Source organism: Heptranchias perlo, chromosome 12 (assembly GCF_035084215.1).
Source record: "Heptranchias perlo isolate sHepPer1 chromosome 12, sHepPer1.hap1, whole genome shotgun sequence".
Taxonomy (NCBI): domain Eukaryota; kingdom Metazoa; phylum Chordata; class Chondrichthyes; order Hexanchiformes; family Hexanchidae; genus Heptranchias; species Heptranchias perlo.
The window spans coordinates 12,820,608-12,840,786 of NC_090336.1; the positions used below are offsets into that span (position 1 = coordinate 12,820,608).

At 50.4% G+C, this 20,179-nt stretch overlaps 1 protein-coding gene across 1 annotated transcript in view; it reads right to left on the reverse strand.

The window, feature by feature from the left end:
• LOC137327832 (proline-rich protein 5-like) overlaps nt 1–20,179 on the reverse strand; it is a 136,333-nt gene that overhangs the window by 104,120 nt on the left and 12,034 nt on the right. The gene's annotated exons all lie outside the window — the stretch shown is intronic.

The following is a 20,179-nucleotide window of genomic DNA, read 5'->3' on the forward strand; positions in this document are numbered from 1 at the left end:
ATGTAGTAATCAGGCACAAAAAATAATCAAAAAGGCTAATGGAATGTGCTAACTGAAGGGCTGGAATATAAAGGGGAGGAAGTTTTGCTCCAGCTATACAAAGCCCTGGTTAGACCACATCTGGAGTACTGTGTAGAGTTCTGGGCACCGCACCTTAGAAAGGATATATTGGCCGTGGAAGGAGTGCAGCACAGATTCACCAGAATGTTACCAGGGCTCCAAGGGTTAGATTATGAGGAGAGATTAATAAACTAGGCTTGTATTCCATGGAATATAGAAGGTTAAGGAGTAATTTGATTGAGGTTTTTAGAATTTTGAAAGGAATTGATAGGATAGATAGAGAAAAGCTTTTTCTGCTGGTGGGGGAGTCTAGGACAACAGGCCATAACCTTAAAATCAGAGCCAGGCCATTCAGGAGAGAAGTTAGGAAACACTTCTTCACGCAAAGGCTGGTAGAAGTGTGGAACTCTCTCCCACTAAAAGCAGTAGATGCTAGCTCAATTAATAATTTTAAATCTGAGATCGATAGATTTTTGTTAGCCAAGGGTATTAAGGGATATGGAGCCAAAGCGGGTGGATGGAGTTAGGATACAGATCAACTACGATCTCATCGAATGGCGGAATAGGCTCGAGGGGCAGAATGGCCTACTCCTGTTCTTATGTTCCTTCCCATGTTCCAGCACACCGACATACAGCAAGATACCCATGGGCACTGCCAGTCTGTTAATGATTGTTTTGAGTTATAGGGAAACCATCTGGAATCCCAGGTATTCCACGTTTCAGCCAATCCTGCCAAATGTAGAAGTGGATTTGCGTGGAGTCTGAGTTGTGAAAACACAGACATAAGTTCTGACAATTGTAGGATTAGTTAATGTTTCACTACTGCAAGATGTGGGAAAAGTGAACTTAAAATCAGGCCATAGGTCACCTAACCAAAATGACTACATTTTTACTATAGGTGCTGTGTGTATTCACTAAAATATATATGGGAAGAAACCTTTCCGTCTTGTGTGTGTGTGTGTGTGTAGCTGCTGGTGTGTGTTAATGTGTTTGTGTATATGTATGTTTGTGTGTATCTACTGGTGTGTTTATGTATGTGTGTGTTAGTATATATGTGTGTATGTACTGGTGCGTGTGTGTTTGTGTGCATGTGTGTTTGTGTGTATGTACTGGTGCATGTGTGTTTGTCTATATGTGTCTATGTGCTGGTGTGTGTGTGTTTGTTTATATGTGTCTATGTGCTGGTGTGTGTGTGTTTGTCTATATGTGTCTATGTGCTGTTGTGTGTGTGTTTGTTTATATGTGTGTATGTGCTGTTGAGTGTGTGTTTGTTTATATGTGTGTATGTGCTGTTGTGTGTGTGTTTGTTTATATGTGTGTATGTGCTGTTGTGTGTGTGTTTGTTTATATGTGTGTATGTGCTGGTGTGTATGTGTTTGTCTATATGTGTGTATGTGCTGGTGTGTGTGTGTTTGTTTATATGTGTGTATGTGCTGGTGTGTGTGTGTTTGTTTATATGTGTGTATGTGCTGGTGTGTGTGTGTTTGTTTATGTGTGTATGTGCTGTTGTGTGTGTGTTTGTTTATATGTGTGTATGTGCTGGTGTGTGTGTGTTTGTCTATATGTGTGTATGTGCTGGTGTGTGTGTGTTTGTTTATATGTGTCTATGTGCTGGTGTGTGTGTGTTTGTTTATATGTGTGTATGTGCTGGTGTGTGTGTGTTTGTTTATATGTGTGTATGTGCTGTTGTGTGTGTGTTTGTTTATATGTGTGTATGTGCTGGTGTGTGTGTGTTTGTCTATATGTGTGTATGTGCTGGTGTGTGTGTGTTTGTTTATATGTGTGTATGTGCTGTTGTGTGTGTGTTTGTTTATATGTGTGTATGTGCTGGTGTGTGTGTGTTTGTCTATATGTGTGTATGTGCTGGTGTGTGTGTGTTTGTTTATATGTGTGTATGTGCTGGTGTGTATGTGTTTGTCTATATGTGTGTATGTGCTGGTGTGTGTGTGTTTGTTTATATGTGTGTATGTGCTGGTGTGTGTGTGTTTGTTTATATGTGTGTATGTGCTGTTGTGTGTGTGTTTGTTTATATGTGTGTATGTGCTGGTGTGTGTGTTTGTCTATATGTGTGTATGTGCTGGTGTGTGTGTGTTTGTTTATATGTGTCTATGTGCTGGTGTGTGTGTGTTTGTTTATATGTGTGTATGTGCTGGTGTGTGTGTGTTTGTTTATATGTGTGTATGTGCTGTTGTGTGTGTGTTTGTTTATATGTGTGTTTGTGCTGGTGTGTGTGTGTTTGTCTATATGTGTGTATGTGCTGGTGTGTATGTGTTTGTTTATATGTGTGTATGTGCTGGTGTGTGTGTGTTTGCCTATATGTGTGTATGTGCTGGTGTGTGTGTGTTTGTTTATATGTGTGTATGTGCTGGTGTGTATGTGTTTGTCTATATGTGTGTATGTGCTGTTGTGTGTGTGTTTGTTTATATGTGTGTATGTGCTGGTGTGTATGTGTTTGTCTATATGTGTGTATGTGCTGTTGTGTGTGTGTTTGTTTATATGTGTGTATGTGCTGTTGTGTGTGTGTTTGTTTATATGTGTGTATGTGCTGGTGTGTGTGTGTTTGTCTATATGTGTGTATGTGCTGGTGTGTGTGTATGTTTGTATGTGCGCCTCTATGTGTGTGGGGAATATAAAACCATGCAAAGTTTTAAAGTATTCAAACTTTCACTCCTTTTTTCTGCAGGATAGGACTTACTGAACACTTTCAGTACCGAGTTGACTAAAGAACTTTCGATGGTTTCACAATGAGGGAACAGACTTCCTGTAAACATTTTAATGCTGATGGTTCCTCAGTGCTGTTAGAGAAATGTGCCTAACCCACAGAATCTATCTGCACTTGTGACATCGCTGACCCTAACACCAAATCTATATTCTGGTTATGTTGTGATCTTGATGCAATTCCTCATGAACCTGTCCATCACTTAATTCTTTATTTCTTTTAAAGTTTAAAATTAAACATAAGGTAACTCCTTTAAGCAACCTATTATCTGTTTTAAGTGTCAATAATGATCCTTTCAATGGGGGGGGGGGGGGAAGGGGAGTACCAAATATCACAAACTAAAATGCTTCATTGTTTTATGTTTTTCACATATGAGCCTGGAAATTCCTGTTGACAATGTTATTGTATGACCATTCAATGTTATTGTATGAATGTGCAATGCTATTGTATGATCATTCAATGTTATTGTATGACATAAGAACATAAGAACTTGGAGCAGGAGTAGGCCATACGGCCCCTCGAGCCTGGTCCACCATTCAATCAGATCATGGCTGATCTTCAACCTCAACTCCACTTTCCCGCCTGATCCCCATATCCCTTGATTCCCTTAGCGTCCAAAAATCTATCGATCTCAGCCTTGAATATACTCAACAACTGAACATTCTCAGCCTTTTGCGGTAGGGAATTCCAAATATCCACGGCCCTCTGAGTGAAGAAATTCCTCCTCACCATGACCATTAAATGTTATTGCATGACTGCACAATATTATTGTATGACCATTCCATGTTATTGCATGACAGCTCATTTGACTGCTTAATATTACTGTATGACTGTTCAATGTACTCGTATTAAATTCCTCCCTCTGTTATTTTAACGGATGTTAATGGATTTACTTTAAATCCGCATCTTATTAAAATCTTGACAGTTAGGGAGAGTTTTCAATGGTACTTTTGCATTCTGAGCATGAGCAGTTTGCAGAATTTCCCAGCATGCAATGTGTGCCTCACGCGGCATTGAAAGGTACAAGAGTGCGTCTGCTCACGCTGTGGGGATCTGAGAGGCTTTTAAAACAAAAATTCTAAAAGACTTCGAAAGAAACAGTAGATTGAATTGTCAAAGCTTTTATTTCAGGCAAGGCTGGCGTTTATTCAAATTTATTGAAGGGACAGGTGAACAGAAACGCCTGTGATTGTGGTTTCTTTGTTTGCAGTTAGAAAAGAAAACAAAGATCATTAATGGAGAATGGATTATTGTTCATCACAGCAAAAAATTCAGTTAAAAAGTCTCTCTTCTGAGCCACTTAACACAAAACTTTAGAGGTAATTTTTGTTTGCTTATAGAATTTACATTGGCAAACTCACTAATAGTGCACTAAATTCTCCATTTCCTTGCTCCTGGTGCACAATGGGAGTGCACATCAAGAAACTGCGTATTCCAGTCTAATTTTCTCCCCAGTAAATGTCTGCGTGAGAGTAACTTATACCATTTAGTCCACAACAAAAATCCCCTAGAGGCAATGCAGCAAATTGAGGCGACAGAGTTGGCACAGGGTGGGTTTCCTCCCTGCCTCGGCCTAGGCAAGGTGCAAGAACAGTTAATTGTGCCTTTTTCTGTTTGATTGTCGCTGGTTGCTCTGATTAAAGTGGTGAAAGGACTTTGTAATATTCCAGGTGATCACACAGTCTTCAAACGAGGAGCGGTTCAAATTTTCAACCTTCAAGTTTGCAACTCACAGATTATGGAATTATGGATTATTGGGAGCAGATTTTCAGGAACGGGAACAAACCATCAGGGCCGAGGGACCCCATCCCTTTCTGAAAGATCAACGCCGCCTACTCGCCTCGTCAACAAAGGGTAGATGACCTGCTCCCGACACTCGAGACCAGAGTGCTGCTGAGGTCTTTGCTCGCACACACTACAAAAGGTGGACCCTGAAGGATGTTCTGAGATCAGTCTTCATGTCATATTCAAGGCCAGCTAATGGTCTAGATTGGCACTCGAGCTGGGAATCCGTCACAGGGAAGGAGTGCAGAGTGGAAAATCTGGTACATACTCAGCCCTTAAAGGGCTGCAGGCTAGAATCACAGAATCATTCCTTTCAGCCAAAGTCCCAGACTCTTCCATCCCCATCCCTGGGTATGTCCTGTCCCATCGGCAGGACAGACTCACCAGAGGTAGCGGTACAGTGACATACAGTCAGGAGGGAGTGGCCCTGGGAGTCCTCTGGACCCCAGGATATCTCAAGGCATCAGGTCAAACATGGGCAAGGAAACCTCCTGCTGATTACCACCTACCGCCCTCCCTCAGCTGATGAATCAGTCCTCCTCCCTGTTGAGCACCACTTGGAGGTAGCAGTGAGGGTAGCAAGGGCACAGAATGTACTCTGGGTGGGGGAATTCAATGTCCATCACCAAGAGTGGCTCGGTAGCACCACTACTGACCGAGCTGGCCGAGTCCTGAAGGACATAGCTGCCAGACTGGGCCTGCAGCAGGTGGTGAGCGAACCAACACGAGGGAAAAACCTACTTGACCTCATCCTCACCAATCTACCTGTCGCAGATGCATCTGTCCATGACAGTATTGGTAGGAGTGACCACCGCACAGTCCTCGTGGAGACAAAGTCCCGTCCTCGCACTGAGGACACCATCCAACGTGTTGAGTGGCACTACCACCGTGCTAAATGGGATAGATTCAGAGCAGATCTAGCAGCTCAAAACTGGGCATCCATGAGGCGCTGTGGGCCATCAGCAGCAGCAGAATTGTATTCCAGCACAATCTGTAACCTCATGGCCCGGCATATTCCTCACTCTACCATTACCAACAAGCCAGGGGATCAACCCTGGTTCAACGAGGAGTGTAGAAGAGCATGCCAGGAGCAGCACCAGACGAACCGAAAAATGAGATGCCAACCTGGTGAAGCTACAACACAGAACTACATGCATGCTAAACAGCGGAAGCAACATGCTATAGACAGAGCTAAGCGATTCCACAACCAACGGATCAGATCAAAGCTCTGCAGTCCTGCCACATCCAGTCGTGAATGGTGGTGGACAATTAAACAACTAACGGGAGGAGGAGGCTCTGTAAACATCCCCATCCTCAATGATGGCGGAGTCCAGCACGTGAGTGCAAAAGACAAGGCTGAAGTGTTTGCAGCCACCTTCAGCCAGAAGTGCCAAGTAGATGATCCATCTCGGTCTCCTCCTGATATCCCCACCATTACAGAAGCCAGTCTTCAGCCAATTCGATTCACTCCACGTGATATCAAGAAACGGCCAAGTGCACTGGATACAGCAAAGGCTATGGGCCCCGACAACATCACGGCTGTAGTGCTGAAAACTTGTGCTCCAGAACTAGCTGTGCCTCTAGCCAAGCTGTTCCAGTACAGCTACAACACTGGCATCCACCCGACAATGTGGAAAATTGCCCAGGTATGTCCTGTCCACAAAAGGCAGGACAAATCCAATCCGGCCAATTACCGCCCCATCAGTCTACTCTCAATCATCAGCAAAGTGATGGCAGGTGTCATCGACAGTGCTATCAAGCGGCAATTACTCACCAATAACCTGTCACCGATGCTCAGTTTGGGTTCCACCAGGACCACTCGGCTCCAGACCTCATTACTGCCTTGGTCCAAACATGGACAAAAGAGTTGAATTCCAGAGGTGAGGTGAGAGTGACTGCCCTTGACATCAATGCAGCATTTGACCGAGTGTGGCACCAAGGAGCCCTCGTAAAATTGAAGTCAATGGGAATCGGGGAAAAACTCTTCAGTGGCTGGAGTCTTACCTAGCGCAAAGGAAGATGGTAGTGGTTGTTGGAGGCCAATCATCTCAGCCCCAGGACATTGCTGCAGGAGTTCCTCAAGGCAGTGTCCTAGGCCCAACCATCTTCAGCTGCTTCATCAATGACCTTCCCTCCATCATAAGATCAGAAATGGGGATGTTCGCTGACGATTGCACAGTGTTCAGTTCCATTCGCAACCCCTCAGATAATGAAGCAGTCCGTGCCTGCATGCAGCAAGACCTGGACAACATCCAGGCTTGAGCTCATAAGTGGCAAGTAACATTCGCGCCAGACAAGTGCCAGGCAATGACCATCTCCAACAAGAGAGAGACTAACCACCTCCCCTTGACATTCAACGGCATTACCACCGCGGAATCCCCCACCATCAACATCCCGGGAGTCACCATTGACCAGAAACTTAACTGGACCAGTCACATAAATACTGTGGCTACAAGAGCAGGTCAGAGGCTGGGTATTCTGCGGCGAGTGACTCATCTCCTGACTCCCCAAAGCCTTTCCACCATCTACAAGGCACAAGTCAGGAGTATGATGGAATACTCTCCACTTGCCTGGATGAGTGCAGCTCCAACAACACTCAAGAAGCTCGAAATCATCCAGGACAAAGCAGCCCGCTTGATTGGCACCCCATCCACCACCCTAAACATTCACTTCCTTCACCACCGGTGCATTGTGGCTGCAGTGTGTACCATCCACAGGATGCGCTGCAGCAACTCGCCAAGGCTTCTTCGACAGCACCTCCCAAACCCACGACCTCTACCACCTAGAAGGACAAGAGCAACAGGCACATGGGAACAATGCCACCTGCACGTTCCCCTCCAAGTCACACACCATCCCGACTTGGAAATATATCGCCGTTCCTTCATCGTCACTGGGTCAAAATCCTGGAACTCCCTTCCTAACAGCATTGTGGGAGAACCTTCACCACACGGACTGCAGCGGTTCAAGAAGGCGGCTCACCACCACCTTCTCAAGGGAAATTAGGGATGGGCAATAAATGCCGGCCTCGCCAGCGACACCCACATCCCATGAACAAATAAAAAAAAATTAAAGGAGTCTGGCCACTTAAAGGTAAGTAGCCCTGTGTGGTGATAAAAAGTTTCCATCCGTTTGAGAAGCTTGCAATTGTGCGTCAGCTTTTCCAAGACTGGATGAGACAATGGGCTGGCTGTTAAATGCGAATGGAAGGCAAAACAAATATGGAGGCAGGGAGCATGGTGTGTGGGCAAACACTTGAACTGCCTATTTGATGGATGGCAAAGTGGAGGTACTGCTGCCTGAGGTGTGTGTGTGTGTGAGGTTTGCCCTGTTTAGCACTGCGAGCCAACTCTCACCAAAAGACTGCAGTGCAGCTGTGAACAGATCATAAAGTCATTGAATTTTACAGGCCACTTGGCCTATCGTGCCTGCACTGGTTCATTGAAAGAGCGATCAGCTCAGTCCCATTCCCCCCGCCCTTTTAACATTTTTCTTTTTAAAATATTTATCCACTTGTCGTTTAAAAGCTATTATGGATTCTGCTTCCACCACTGTTTCTGGTAGGACAATCCATTTGCTGACAACCCTTTGCGTTTAAAAAAAAATTCTCCTAACCCGTGGTAGAAGATGGTGCACTTTAATGAAACTGCCAAGGTGAGACTACCCAACAGTACCATGTGGATGGTCCATGCTATGCATGTCATAAAGTGTTGCCTGTCAACCCGTTGCACATTTACTGCCAGACAAGCCAAGCCCTCACACTATTGTACACATCTCCAATTTCTAACCACATGTACCCATAACCCAGTAGGGCATACATTCAAGCTGCAACTTACAACTGAAATATCTCGGCACACTCACAACTTCAAAGGGCATCAGACATAAAATCATTGTAAGGCAGCCTAGTTGTATGATGCATGCTCACTACTGGCACTCAGCACAGGCTACAGGATGGGCATAGACTACAGGACGGACACATGTTTGTCACTGTCTATGTCCTCCTTCAACTTACAACATGTCAAGAGTAATTCTCTGCTTTCACGAGATAGCATATAATACAAGGAAACAGATTCAAATTGGAGGAAATGATAAGCCCTTGACTCCCTTGGAGGAGGCCACCCGGGACACCCTTACATAAAAGACCATCGAGGGGGTGGGGAAAGGTGGAGCAATTGACCTCTCACAATGCTCAGGGTTCGTACCATGCTGCTTTTATGTCTTGGGCCCCCTTCTTGCTTAGACCTACAAAGATCAAACCACACAGACAGGACACACAGTAAATTGCAACACAAGCTCTGTTTGAATGTGTTTTGGGGAGCCTGCATTCCAAACATTTGTTCCTTTTATGTCATTCCAGGACTGGAAGAGCAGCCTGTGTGCACCGCCAGTGGCCCAGAACGAGACGGCACCAGACAGCCCACTGTGAGCTTCTCACCAAAGTTTGCAAGTGGCAGCACAGCGACACACATCCTGGAGGGAAGCAGTTAGTGAGTTTGAGAAGGTAGCACTGGGTGAGTCACAGTGGGCAAGTGAGGAGGGACAAGTGGAGGCGGGAGACACGGACCAGAGACCTCTGGGCTGGATGGCCATATGGCTGTCTACTTCGGGGGAATGTAGCAGTGCAGTGACATTCTTCAGCCATGCCATGCTGCCATTGCTATTCAGTTAGAAAGGAGATGAACGTGGTGCCATGCTGACTGAGGTATCAGTCACCAGTTTAGTATGTGTGTGGGCAACACATTGTTGACACTTTAGCACTGCAACAATATCATAAAGTTGCATTTCTATAGCACCTTCTATGTAGATAAACAGAGGAGACATGGAACGAGCGTTGAGTGTGTGTAGGAGAATTAGGAGAGCTAATCGAAACCTTGGCTAAAGAGATGTGCTTTGAAAAGATACTTGAAGGTTGGGAGAGATGTGGAGGAGTTTGGAGAAAGAGTTGCTAAAAGTAGGGTCAAGGCAGATGAAGGCTACATCACTGAAGGTGAGCTTAGAGGTGACGAGAGCATGGATAAGAGCTTTGACAGCAGTATGGGTAAGGTATGTGCGGAGGTGGGCAATGTGGCGGAGCTGGATGTAAATGGTTTGGTGGTACACGTGACATGGGTCAAACAGAATACTAAGGCTGCGTACAGCCTGAGCGAGCAGCCGGGGAGGGGGAATGGGTCTTTGGCAGGAGTGTAGAGTTCTTGGCTGGGACTGAAAATAATGGCCTTGATCATTCCTGATTTTCAATTGTGGCAAATTCTGGCTCATCCACAACCTAGTGTCAGACAGGAAGTCTGACAGCACTGTAAATGACATGGCCCTGAAGAGTGGGAGCTATTAAGAGTGCCTGCCAGCACTGAGGTCAGGAAAGGCAGTTGAGTGGTCAGGAACAGGAGACAGAAGAAGTGAAGAGCTTTAAGAGGCCTGGGGGAATGGGAGAAACTGAAGAGTGATGAGGGGTGGGGTCGTGGTTAGGATGAGTGAGAGATTGGGAGTTGGTGGGTCAGAGAAGGGTGAAGAGGAGGCAGCAACTGAGGCAACCATGCAGATAGTCTCAATCTTTGAGACAAAAAGAAATGTCTGAGCTCCTTAGCTGAGTGTTAGAGGTGAGGGTGGAATGAATGAGGGAAAGGGGTTTGAGGAGCCAGTCTATGATACAAAAAAGGAGTCACGTGTTATTCTTGCCCTCCAGAATGTTCCTGGTTTAATTGGAGGACTTGGCTATAGCGGGGGGCGTGGAGTTAATGCTTGACATGGTTCAGCCAAATGTTGTAGAGGACAAGAAGACCGGTCGTGCCCCATTGGGAAAAATGGGCACTCTTCCATTTTGCACAAATTCCATCTTTCATCCCCGAGACTAATTATTTTACCCACTTTTTTTCAACAAAGTCTATCGGTGAGTATGTGAACATTTTTCTTCGTGTCCGATTGAACGGTGAAATTCACCCAGCAGAACAATCAAATTCTAGATTTCGTCCTTCCAAACTTTGGTCGTGTATGAAGAGGTAATATTGGTGGCTACAGGTTTGTCATTGGTGGTGCAATTTGTGGTGATGAATCCCACTGGCACATGAAAGAGTATTGGTTTAAGCCCGATAGTATATTGGTATCCCTAGTGGCAACACCTGTTTCTCTGCATTGAATTGCATCAGTCATGTACTGACCCAGTTAGGAACGTAGGAACAGGAGTAGGCCTTTCAGCCCCTCGAGCCTGTTCCGCCATTCAATTAGATTGTGGCTAATCTGTTACTTAGAAGATCTAAATCTTATTGCCTTGTTCTTCATTATTTGCTCTTCCTCCTAACTTATCGTTGGGGGGGGGGATGAAATTGGTCTTCGGTGATAACGAGTCGCCATCCCCGTTTCACATCGTGCTTAATTTTACCCCTCGGTCTGCAGACTCCAAAATTTTGCTAAGAGATAGTCATTTCATTTAAAGCTACGAGTGGCACCCATAACACAGAGGAAAATACATTGTAGGCGTACTGCAGAGTGCCCTCCCCTCTGATTTGCATAAGCTCAATGTGCGTCTATCTCACGTCAATTCTAAATGTAGGTACAGTCATATGAGCCAGCCCATACATGATCTGATGAGTGTCACATGCAAAATCAATCGGTAATGAATTGTAATTATCCTGTGAAGCGATCCTTTTACTCAATCTGTCAAACAGTTCCAAATTTTTGCTGATTCCGCTTGAACTTCTGCCAGCGTCCAGTGTGGTTTAACACAGGCTGACAGCACCTCACCCACATGGCTATTCTACAATGTGAGCCAAGGCTATTTGACAGCAGAGTCCATTCCTGCTCTCACTTGATATCCACACAGGCCCTCTTTTTCCGGGCAGGAGGGGGTAGCAATTGGGAGCGTAAACCCTGGCTGACTTTCCCTCTTCTCCCTCAATATGCAATGGCCAACCAGAGCTTTCCCAATTGTCTTACTGAAGTTTACTCAGCACAGACCAGGAATTGAACCTGTGACCTTCAGTGATACTGTGGTACTACCCCAGGCTGTTACTCCCTCAGCCAAAGGGGATGATGGTATTTTGCCTCCCTGAAGCAACCACTAAATTCATCAGTACCATCCCTCCCATCACCTGCAACACTTTGAGATTAAAGGAAGAACCTACAAATGCTGAAAATAAAGAAAAAGAGAAAGTTCAGGAGATAAACAGCAGGAACGTCAACATCTGAAAAAGTAAAAGACAGTGAAAGGGCATCATCCAAAACGTCAACCTGTCTTTTCTCTTTCAGATGCTGATTTTACCACTGTCACAAGCCCAGCTCCTGAAATAAATCTGCTGTCTCGCCTGCTTTCATAAACAGAGCTGTAAACTGACTGAATCAGATAACGGGGGAACTGTTTAACCATTTATTGCGAAGGCTGTAAATACCAACGTTCATGCTCCAGTGTGACGTTGGAAATGCCCAGGTTCTGCTGAAAGGTCATCGACCTGAAACGTTAACTATGTTTCTCTCCCACAGATGCTGCCTGACCTGCTGAGTATTTCCAGCACTTTTATTTCAGATTTCCAACAGCTGCGGTATTTTGCTTTTGTTCCAATTATAATGTGTTTTTGGGGCATTTCCAAGCATCAGCTTATAATGAGGGTTTAGAGTACTGCAGGATTGGGTGTAGCTGGGTGCTGCATGTGCATAGTGCTTAAACTAGAAGAAGCATCAATCGGAGCCAAATGCAATTGGTACCATTGAGGTACTTGACGTTGAATGGTCTAAACAGCAGCCCTTAAAGGTCCGCTGCAGGCTGCTCAGAAAATACTTAAATAACAGGTTTGTTAGTGAATTTTGTGGGGTCAGGAGGATTATTAATGCTTCTTCTGGCCCCATAAAAATCACCACCCTACAATGCCCGCCCCTCCGTGGCCTCCCCCCTCCCCGCCCTTTAACTTACCTGGACCGGGGTGGGGTCCACAGTGGAACCACCGAATTTTCGCTCCCTGCTGTTCAGTGAGCTGCTCCCGATGCACGAGCAGCTCACTGTTGGTATGGTAACGAGGCCCGACCTCAAAAATTAGTGGGACCTCGGACCGTCAGAACGTAACCGTCAGCACAACGGGAAGAAAACCATTAAATCGCTGAACCAGTTCGTGGGGGCGGGGTGGGTGGACGCACTTTGGAAGAAACCCTCCTTCACAATTTTTACTCCTGCCTTAAACTACTTTGTTAAAAATAAAACACCGTAAATTACACAGAAAAACAGAAAATTCCAAAATACACTGCTGGTCCGTTCACATCTGTACAGAGGGGGGGAAAAAGACCAAACAGGTCGATGTTTGAACTGTCTCCGACCTGCCTTTTTCCTTTACAGGCGGTGACCGACCTGCTGAGCACTTCCAGCATCTTCTGTTCTTATTTCAGATTTCCAGCATTTGCATTTCCTTTACAATTAATTTGTTCCATCAATCACATGCTCATCTCCCTCATGAAAGGGCAATTAATAACAAACAATGGCAGGCTATTGATGAAGGTCTTGTGATTTCACTGTTATCTGTGCTGATTTTTCAGCAGCTCGTTTTTTTTTTGCTTCTCGATGAGAGTAAGACTTGTTTTTTTTTTGAAATATCTTTCCTTGGCTACTCTCCCAGTGCTGTGTACTAGCTCATTGCGGAGGGTGAACTACCGATTTGCTCCCAAGGCTCTGACAGCTCTCTTATTGTTCATCAGCTCGTATGTAAACACAGGCCAGGGACCACTCTCATCATAGAATCTTACAGCATAGCAGGAGGTCATTCGGCCCATCGTGCCTGTGCTGGCTCTTTGAGAGAGCTATCCGATCAGTCCCACTCCCCCGCTCTTTCCCCATAACCCTGCAAATTTATAGAATCGTAGAATCTTACAGCACAGAAGGAGGCCATTTGGCCCATCGTGCCTGTGCTGGCTCTTTGAGAGAGCTATCCAATTAGTCCCACTCCCCCGCTCTTTCCCCATAGCTCTGCTGATTTTTCCTTCCCTCTCCCAGTAGCACTCTGTTTCCTCAGTCGTGCCACTGAGTATCAGTAACTGAGTATGTCGGGGAAGGTTCCTGTGCGTGATCCAGTGGCGGAGCCAGTGAGTTGGGGGGGTAGGGTCATGAGCCCATCTCCAATCATTCTGAGGTCGGCCAACGCGGTTTTGGAAGATCTGCCTCCATTTCACTCCCAGGCTCCCCTGTCGCCCGTCTTCGGCCTGAACAAGTCTCTGTGCTTCCCGGCTCGGCTTTAGGAACGGATACATCGGCATTCCCCAGTTCCCAGCTCGATCCCCTTCCTGCCAAGTCAGCTGAATCTCAAGTTCACCCCCGCTAAGTCGACCAAACCGATCTCCCCCACTGATGTGGTCCCACCTCCCATCGCACCAGACTGCAGTGCATGAGTGTTCCCTCGCCCTGTGCCTGTGATTCATTTATCACTTATTAACTGCTCTGTTAAACCGGGCTCCCAGGGAAATGAATTTCTCACTAATTTCCTCTTACTTCAACAAAACAAACAGGGATCGCATTAGACATTGATGAATGTGGGAGGGGAGAGCAAAGGGGCAGTCCCATTTCGGTTTTCTATCAATTAAGTTGGAGTATAAGGAAGAAGGGGGCGGGCCTAATTAGCATGCAAGGGCACTGAAATGTTTGCTGAAGCCACTCTCAGGGTGCAGCATATGTCTCTTCTTTAAATATATTTCCGTTTTCCTCCTCTTCTCCTGAAGGCAGTGATTGGTGCCGTGTGTCACTTCTACTGGTTGCAGCCCTCACTCAATCAGACATTCCTCATGTGCCAGCCCAGATAGCGAGCGACACTGTGCTATTTGGCTGAGCCACACAAATATACTTTTCAGCAGGGATCAGAGGATAACATTCAGGGGAAGGGCCCCCCCCCTCCCTCCACCTTCACTTCGGGGAGGGGGGAGTATATTTGTAGGGGTTAAAGTGTTCCCAAACTTGGGTTTGTAGAGAATTGAGAATTACCCAAAATCAGGAGCAACGGGAGGGAGACCCGGAGGGATGACAGTGGGAAGAAGGGGCAGAATCAGGTGGGACAGCGGAAAAGAGAAGGGCAGGAGCAGGTAAAAGAGAGTCAGGAACAGATGGGAGGGAGGAGAGGAACAGGCAGGAGGGAGGAGAGAAACTGACGGGGGGAAAGAGAGGAACAGGCAGGAGGGAGGAGAGGAACTGACGGGGGAAAGAGAGGAACAGGCAGGAGGGAGGAGAGGAACTGATGGGGGAAAGAGAGGAACAGGCGGGAGGGAGGAGAGAAACTGACGGGGGAAAGAGAGGAACAGGCAGGAGGGAGGAGAGGAACTGACGGGGGAAAGAGAGGAACAGGCAGGAGGGAGGAGAGAAACTGACGGGGGGAAAGAGAGGAACAGGCGGGAGGGAGGAGAGAAACTGACGGGGGGAAAGAGAGGAACAGGCAGGAGGGAGGAGAGGAACTGATGGGGGGAAAGAGAGGAACAGGCGGGGGGGAAAGAGAGGAACAGGCGGGAGGGAGGAGAGGAACAGGTGGGGGGAAAGAGAGGAACAGGCGGGAGGGAGGAGAGGAACTGACGGGGGGAAAGAGAGGAACAGGCGGGAGGAAGGAGAGAAACTGATGGGGGGAAAGAGAGGAACAGGCGGGAGGGAGGAGAGGAACAGGTGGGGGGAAAGAGAGGAACAGGCGGGAGGGAGGAGAGGAACTGATGGGGGGAAAGAGAGGAACAGGCGGGAGGGAGGAGAGAAACTGATGGGGGGAAAGAGAGGAACAGGCGGGAGGGAGGAGAGGAACTGATGGGGGGAAAGAGAGGAACAGGCGGGAGGGAGGAGAGGAACAGGTGGGAGAGGAGGAGAGGAACAGGCGGGGGAAAGAGAGGAACAGGCGGGAGAGGAGGAGACGAACAGGCGGGAGAGGAGGAGAGGAACAGGCGGGAGAGGAGGAGAGGAACAGGCGGGAGAGGAGGAGAGGAACAGGCGGGAGAGGAGGAGAGGAACAGGCGGGGGGAGGAGGAGAGGAACAGGCGGGAGAGGAGGAGAGGAACAGGTGGGAGAGGAGGAGAGGAACAGGTGGGAGAGGAGGAGAGGAACAGGCGGGAAAGGAGGAGAGGAAGAGAGGAGGAGAGGAACAGGCGGGAAAGGAGGAGAGGAACAGGCGGGAGAGGAGGAGAGGAACAGGCGGGAGAGGAGGAGAGGAACAGGCGGGAGAGGAGGAGAGGAACAGGCGGGAGAGAAGGAGAGGAACAGGCGGGAGAGGAGGAGAGGAACAGGCGGGGGAGGAGGAGAGGAACAGGTGGGAGAGGAGGAGAGGAACAGGTGGGAGAGGAGGAGAGGAACAGGCGGGAAAGGAGGAGAGGAAGAGAGGAGGAGAGGAACAGGCGGGAAAGGAGGAGAGGAACAGGCGGGAGAGGAGGAGAGGAACAGGCGGGAGAGGAGGAGAGGAACAGGCGGGAGAGGAGGAGAGGAACAGGCGGGAGAGGAGGAGAGGAACAGGCGGGAGAGGAGGAGAGGAACAGGCGGGAGAGGAGGAGAGGAACAGGCGGGAGAGGAGGAGAGGAACAGGCGGGAGAGGAGGAGAGGAACAGGCGGGAGAGGAGGAGAGGAACAGGCGGGAAAGGAAGAGAGGAGGAGAGGAACAGGCGGGGGAGGAGGAGAGGAACAGGTGGGAGAGGAGGCGAGGAACAGGCGGGAGAGGAGGAGAGGAACAGGCGGGGGAGGAGGAGAGGAACAGGCGGGAGAGGAGGAGAGGAACAGGCGAGAGAGGAGGAGAGGAACAGGTGGGAGAGGAGGAGAGGAACAGGCAAGAGAGGAGGAGAGGAACAGGCGGGAAAGGAGGAGAGGAACAGGCGAGAGAGGAGGAGAGGAACAGGTGGGAGAGGAGGAGAGGAACAGGCGAGGGAGGAGGGGAGGAACAGGTGGGGGAGGAAGGGAGGAACAGGTGGGAGAGGAGGACAGGAACAGGCGGGGGAGGAGGGGAGGAACAGGCGGGGGAGGAAGGGAGGAACAGGTGGGAGAGGAGGAGAGGAACAGGCGGGAGAGGAGGAGAGGAACAGGCGGGAGAGGAGGAGAGGAACAGGCGGGAGAGGAGGAGAGGAACAGGCGGGAGAGGAGGAGAGGAACAGGCGAGGGAGGAGGGGAGGAACAGGCGGGAGAGGAGGAGAGGAACAGGCGAGGGAGGAGGGGAGGAACAGGCGGGGGAGGAAGGGAGGAACAGGTGGGAGAGGAGGAGAGGAACAGGCGGGAGAGGAGGAGAGGAACAGGCGGGAGAGGAGGAGAGGAACAGGCGGGAGAGGAGGAGAGGAACAGGCGGGAGAGGAGGAGGAGAGGAACAGACGGGGGAGGAGGAGAGGAACAGGTGGGAGAGGAGGAGAGGAACAGGTGGGAGAGGAGGCGAGGAACAGGCGGGAGAGGAGGAGAGGAACAGGCGGGGGAGGAGGAGAGGAACAGGCGGGAGAGGAGGAGAGGAACAGGCGAGAGAGGAGGAGAGGAACAGGTGGGAGAGGAGGAGAGGAACAGGCGAGAGAGGAGGAGAGGAACAGGCGGGAAAGGAGGAGAGGAACAGGCGAGAGAGGAGGAGAGGAACAGGTGGGAGAGGAGGAGAGGAACAGGCGAGGGAGGAGGGGAGGAACAGGTGGGGGAGGAAGGGAGGAACAGGTGGGAGAGGAGGACAGGAACAGGCGGGGGAGGAGGGGAGGAACAGGCGGGGGAGGAAGGGAGGAACAGGTGGGAGAGGAGGAGAGGAACAGGCGGGAGAGGAGGAGAGGAACAGGCGGGAGAGGAGGAGAGGAACAGGCGGGAGAGGAGGAGAGGAACAGGCGAGGGAGGAGGGGAGGAACAGGCGGGAGAGGAGGAGAGGAACAGGCGAGGGAGGAGGGGAGGAACAGGCGGGGGAGGAAGGGAGGAACAGGTGGGAGAGGAGGAGAGGAACAGGCGGGAGAGGAGGAGAGGAACAGGCGGGAGAGGAGGAGAGGAACAGGCGGGAGAGGAGGAGAGGAACAGGCGGGAGAGGAGGAGAGGAACAGGCGGGAGAGGAGGAGAGGAACAGGCGGGAAAGGAGGAGAGGAAGAGAGGAGGAGAGGAACAGGCGGGAAAGGAGGAGAGGAACAGACGGGGGAGGAGGAGAGGAACAGGTGGGAGAGGAGGAGAGGAACAGGCGGGAAAGGAGGAGAGGAAGAGAGGAGGAGAGGAACAGGCGGGAAAGGAGGAGAGGAACAGGCGGGAGAGGAGCAGAGGAACAGGCGGGAGAGGAGGAGAGGAACAGGCGGGAAAGGAGGAGAGGAAGAGAGGAGGAGAGGAACAGGCGGGAAAGGAGGAGAGGAACAGGCGGGAGAGGAGGAGAGGAACAGGCGGGAGAGGAGGAGAGGAACAGGCGGGAGAGGAGGAGAGGAACAGGCGGGAGAGGAGGAGAGGAACAGGCGGGAGAGGAGGAGAGGAACAGGCGGGAAAGGAGGAGAGGAAGAGAGGAGGAGAGGAACAGGCGGGAAAGGAGGAGAGGAACAGACGGGGGAGGAGGAGAGGAACAGGTGGGAGAGGAGGAGAGGAACAGGCGGGAAAGGAGGAGAGGAAGAGAGGAGGAGAGGAACAGGCGGGAAAGGAGGAGAGGGACAGGCGGGAGAGGAGCAGAGGAACAGGCGGGAGAGGAGGAGAGGAACAGGCGGGAAAGGAGGAGAGGAAGAGAGGAGGAGAGGAACAGGCGGGAAAGGAGGAGAGGAACAGGCGGGAGAGGAGCAGAGGAACAGGCGGGAGAGGAGGAGAGGAACAGGCGGGAGAGGAGGAGAGGAACAGGCGGGAGAGGAGGAGAGGAACAGGCGGCGGAGGAGGAGAGGAACAGGCGGGAGAGGAGGAGAGGAACAGGCGGGAGAGGAGGAGAGGAACAGGCGGGAGAGGAGGAGAGGAACATGTGGGAGAGGAGGAGAGGAACAGGCGGGAGAGGAGGAGAGGAACAGGCGAGAGAGGAGGAGAGGAACAGGCGGGAGAGGAGGAGAGGATCAGGTGAGAGAGGAGGAGAGGAACAGGTGGGAGAGGAGGAGAGGAACAGGCGGGGGAGGAGGGGAGGAACAGGTGGGGGAGGAGGAGAGGAACAGGCGGGAGAGGAGGAGAGGAACAGGCGGGGGAGGAGGGGAGGAACAGGTGGGAGAGGAGGAGATGAACAGGAGGGGGCGGAGGGAGGAGAGGAACAGGAGGGGGAGGAGGGAGGAGAGGAACAGGTGGGGGAGGAGGGAGGAGCGGAACAGGCAGGGAGGAGGAGAGGAACAGGCGGGGGAGGAGGGAGGAGAGGAACAGGCGGGGAGGAGGAGAGGAACAGGTGGGGAAGGAGAGGAACAGGAGGGGGAGGAGGGAGGAGAGGAACAGGCGGGGGAGGTGGAGAAGGAACAGGTGGGGGAGGTGGAGACGAACAGGCGGGGAAGGAGAGGAACAGGCGGGGAGGAGCAGAGGAACAGGCGGGGAAGGAGAGGAACAGGCGGGGGAGGTGGAGAGGAACAGGCGGGGAAGGAGAGGAACAGGCGGGGAGGAGCAGAGGAACAGGCGGGGGAGGAGCAGAGGAACAGGCGGGGAAGGAGAGGAACAGGCGGGGGAGGTGGAGAGGAACAGGCGGGGAAGGAGAGGAACAGGCGGGGAGGAGCAGAGGAACAGGCGGGGGAGGAGAGAGGAGAGGAACAGGCGGGGGAGGAGCAGAGGAACAGGCGGGGGAGGAGAGAGGAGAGGAACATGCGGGGGAGGAGCAGAGGAACAGGCGGGGGAGGAGAGAGGAGAGGAACAGGCGGGGAAGGAGAGGAACAGGCGGGGAAGGAGAGGAACAGACGGGGAGGAGCAGAGGAACAGGCGGGGGAGGAGAGAGGAGAGGAACAGGCGGGGGAGGAGCAGAGGAACAGGCGGGGGAGGAGAGAGGAGAGGAACAGGCGGGGGAGGAGAGAGGAGAGGAACAGGCGGGGGAGGAGCAGAGGAACAGGCGGGGTTTCCTTGCAATTTGCAGGCCTCAGTGCAGAAGACCTCCTGGAAAGAGCTCTGACCCACTGTGAAAACTCGAATACTGGCAAACAGACAGCAAAAGTTAGGAAATCACCTGCCACACGTTTCCCCTCAGCTCTTATCTGCATGTGTGGGAACAATGTCGCAACTGCGGGCACTGCTGAGGCTGTGAATGGAGGGTGAGTCATACTCAACCCATCACCTTCACTGCATAACGGGGTGTTTATTCCGAGTTCCCAGAACTGGTATTAGCGACGTTCAGTTTGAACACTTTGCACTCCAGACGATTGTCCTGTGAGGAGAGGTTGAGCAGAATGGGCTTGTACTCTCTGGAGTTTAGAAGGATGAGAGGTGATCTCATTGAAACATATAAGATTTTGAGGGGGCTTGACAGGGTAGATGCTGGGAGGTCGTTTCCCCTGGCTGGAGAGTCTAGAACTAGGGGTCATAGTCTCAGGATAAGGGGTGGGGCCATTTAAGACCGAGATGAGGAGGAATTTCTTCACTCAGAGGGTTGTGAATCTTTGGAATTCTCTACCCCAGAGGGCTGTGGATGCTCAGTCGTTGAGTATATTCAAGGCTGAGATAGATAGATTTTTGGATTCAAGAGATATGGAGATTGGCGGGAGAGTGGAGTTGAAGTCGATGATCAGCCATGATCTGATTGAACGGCGGAGCAGGCTCGAGGGGCCATGTGGCCT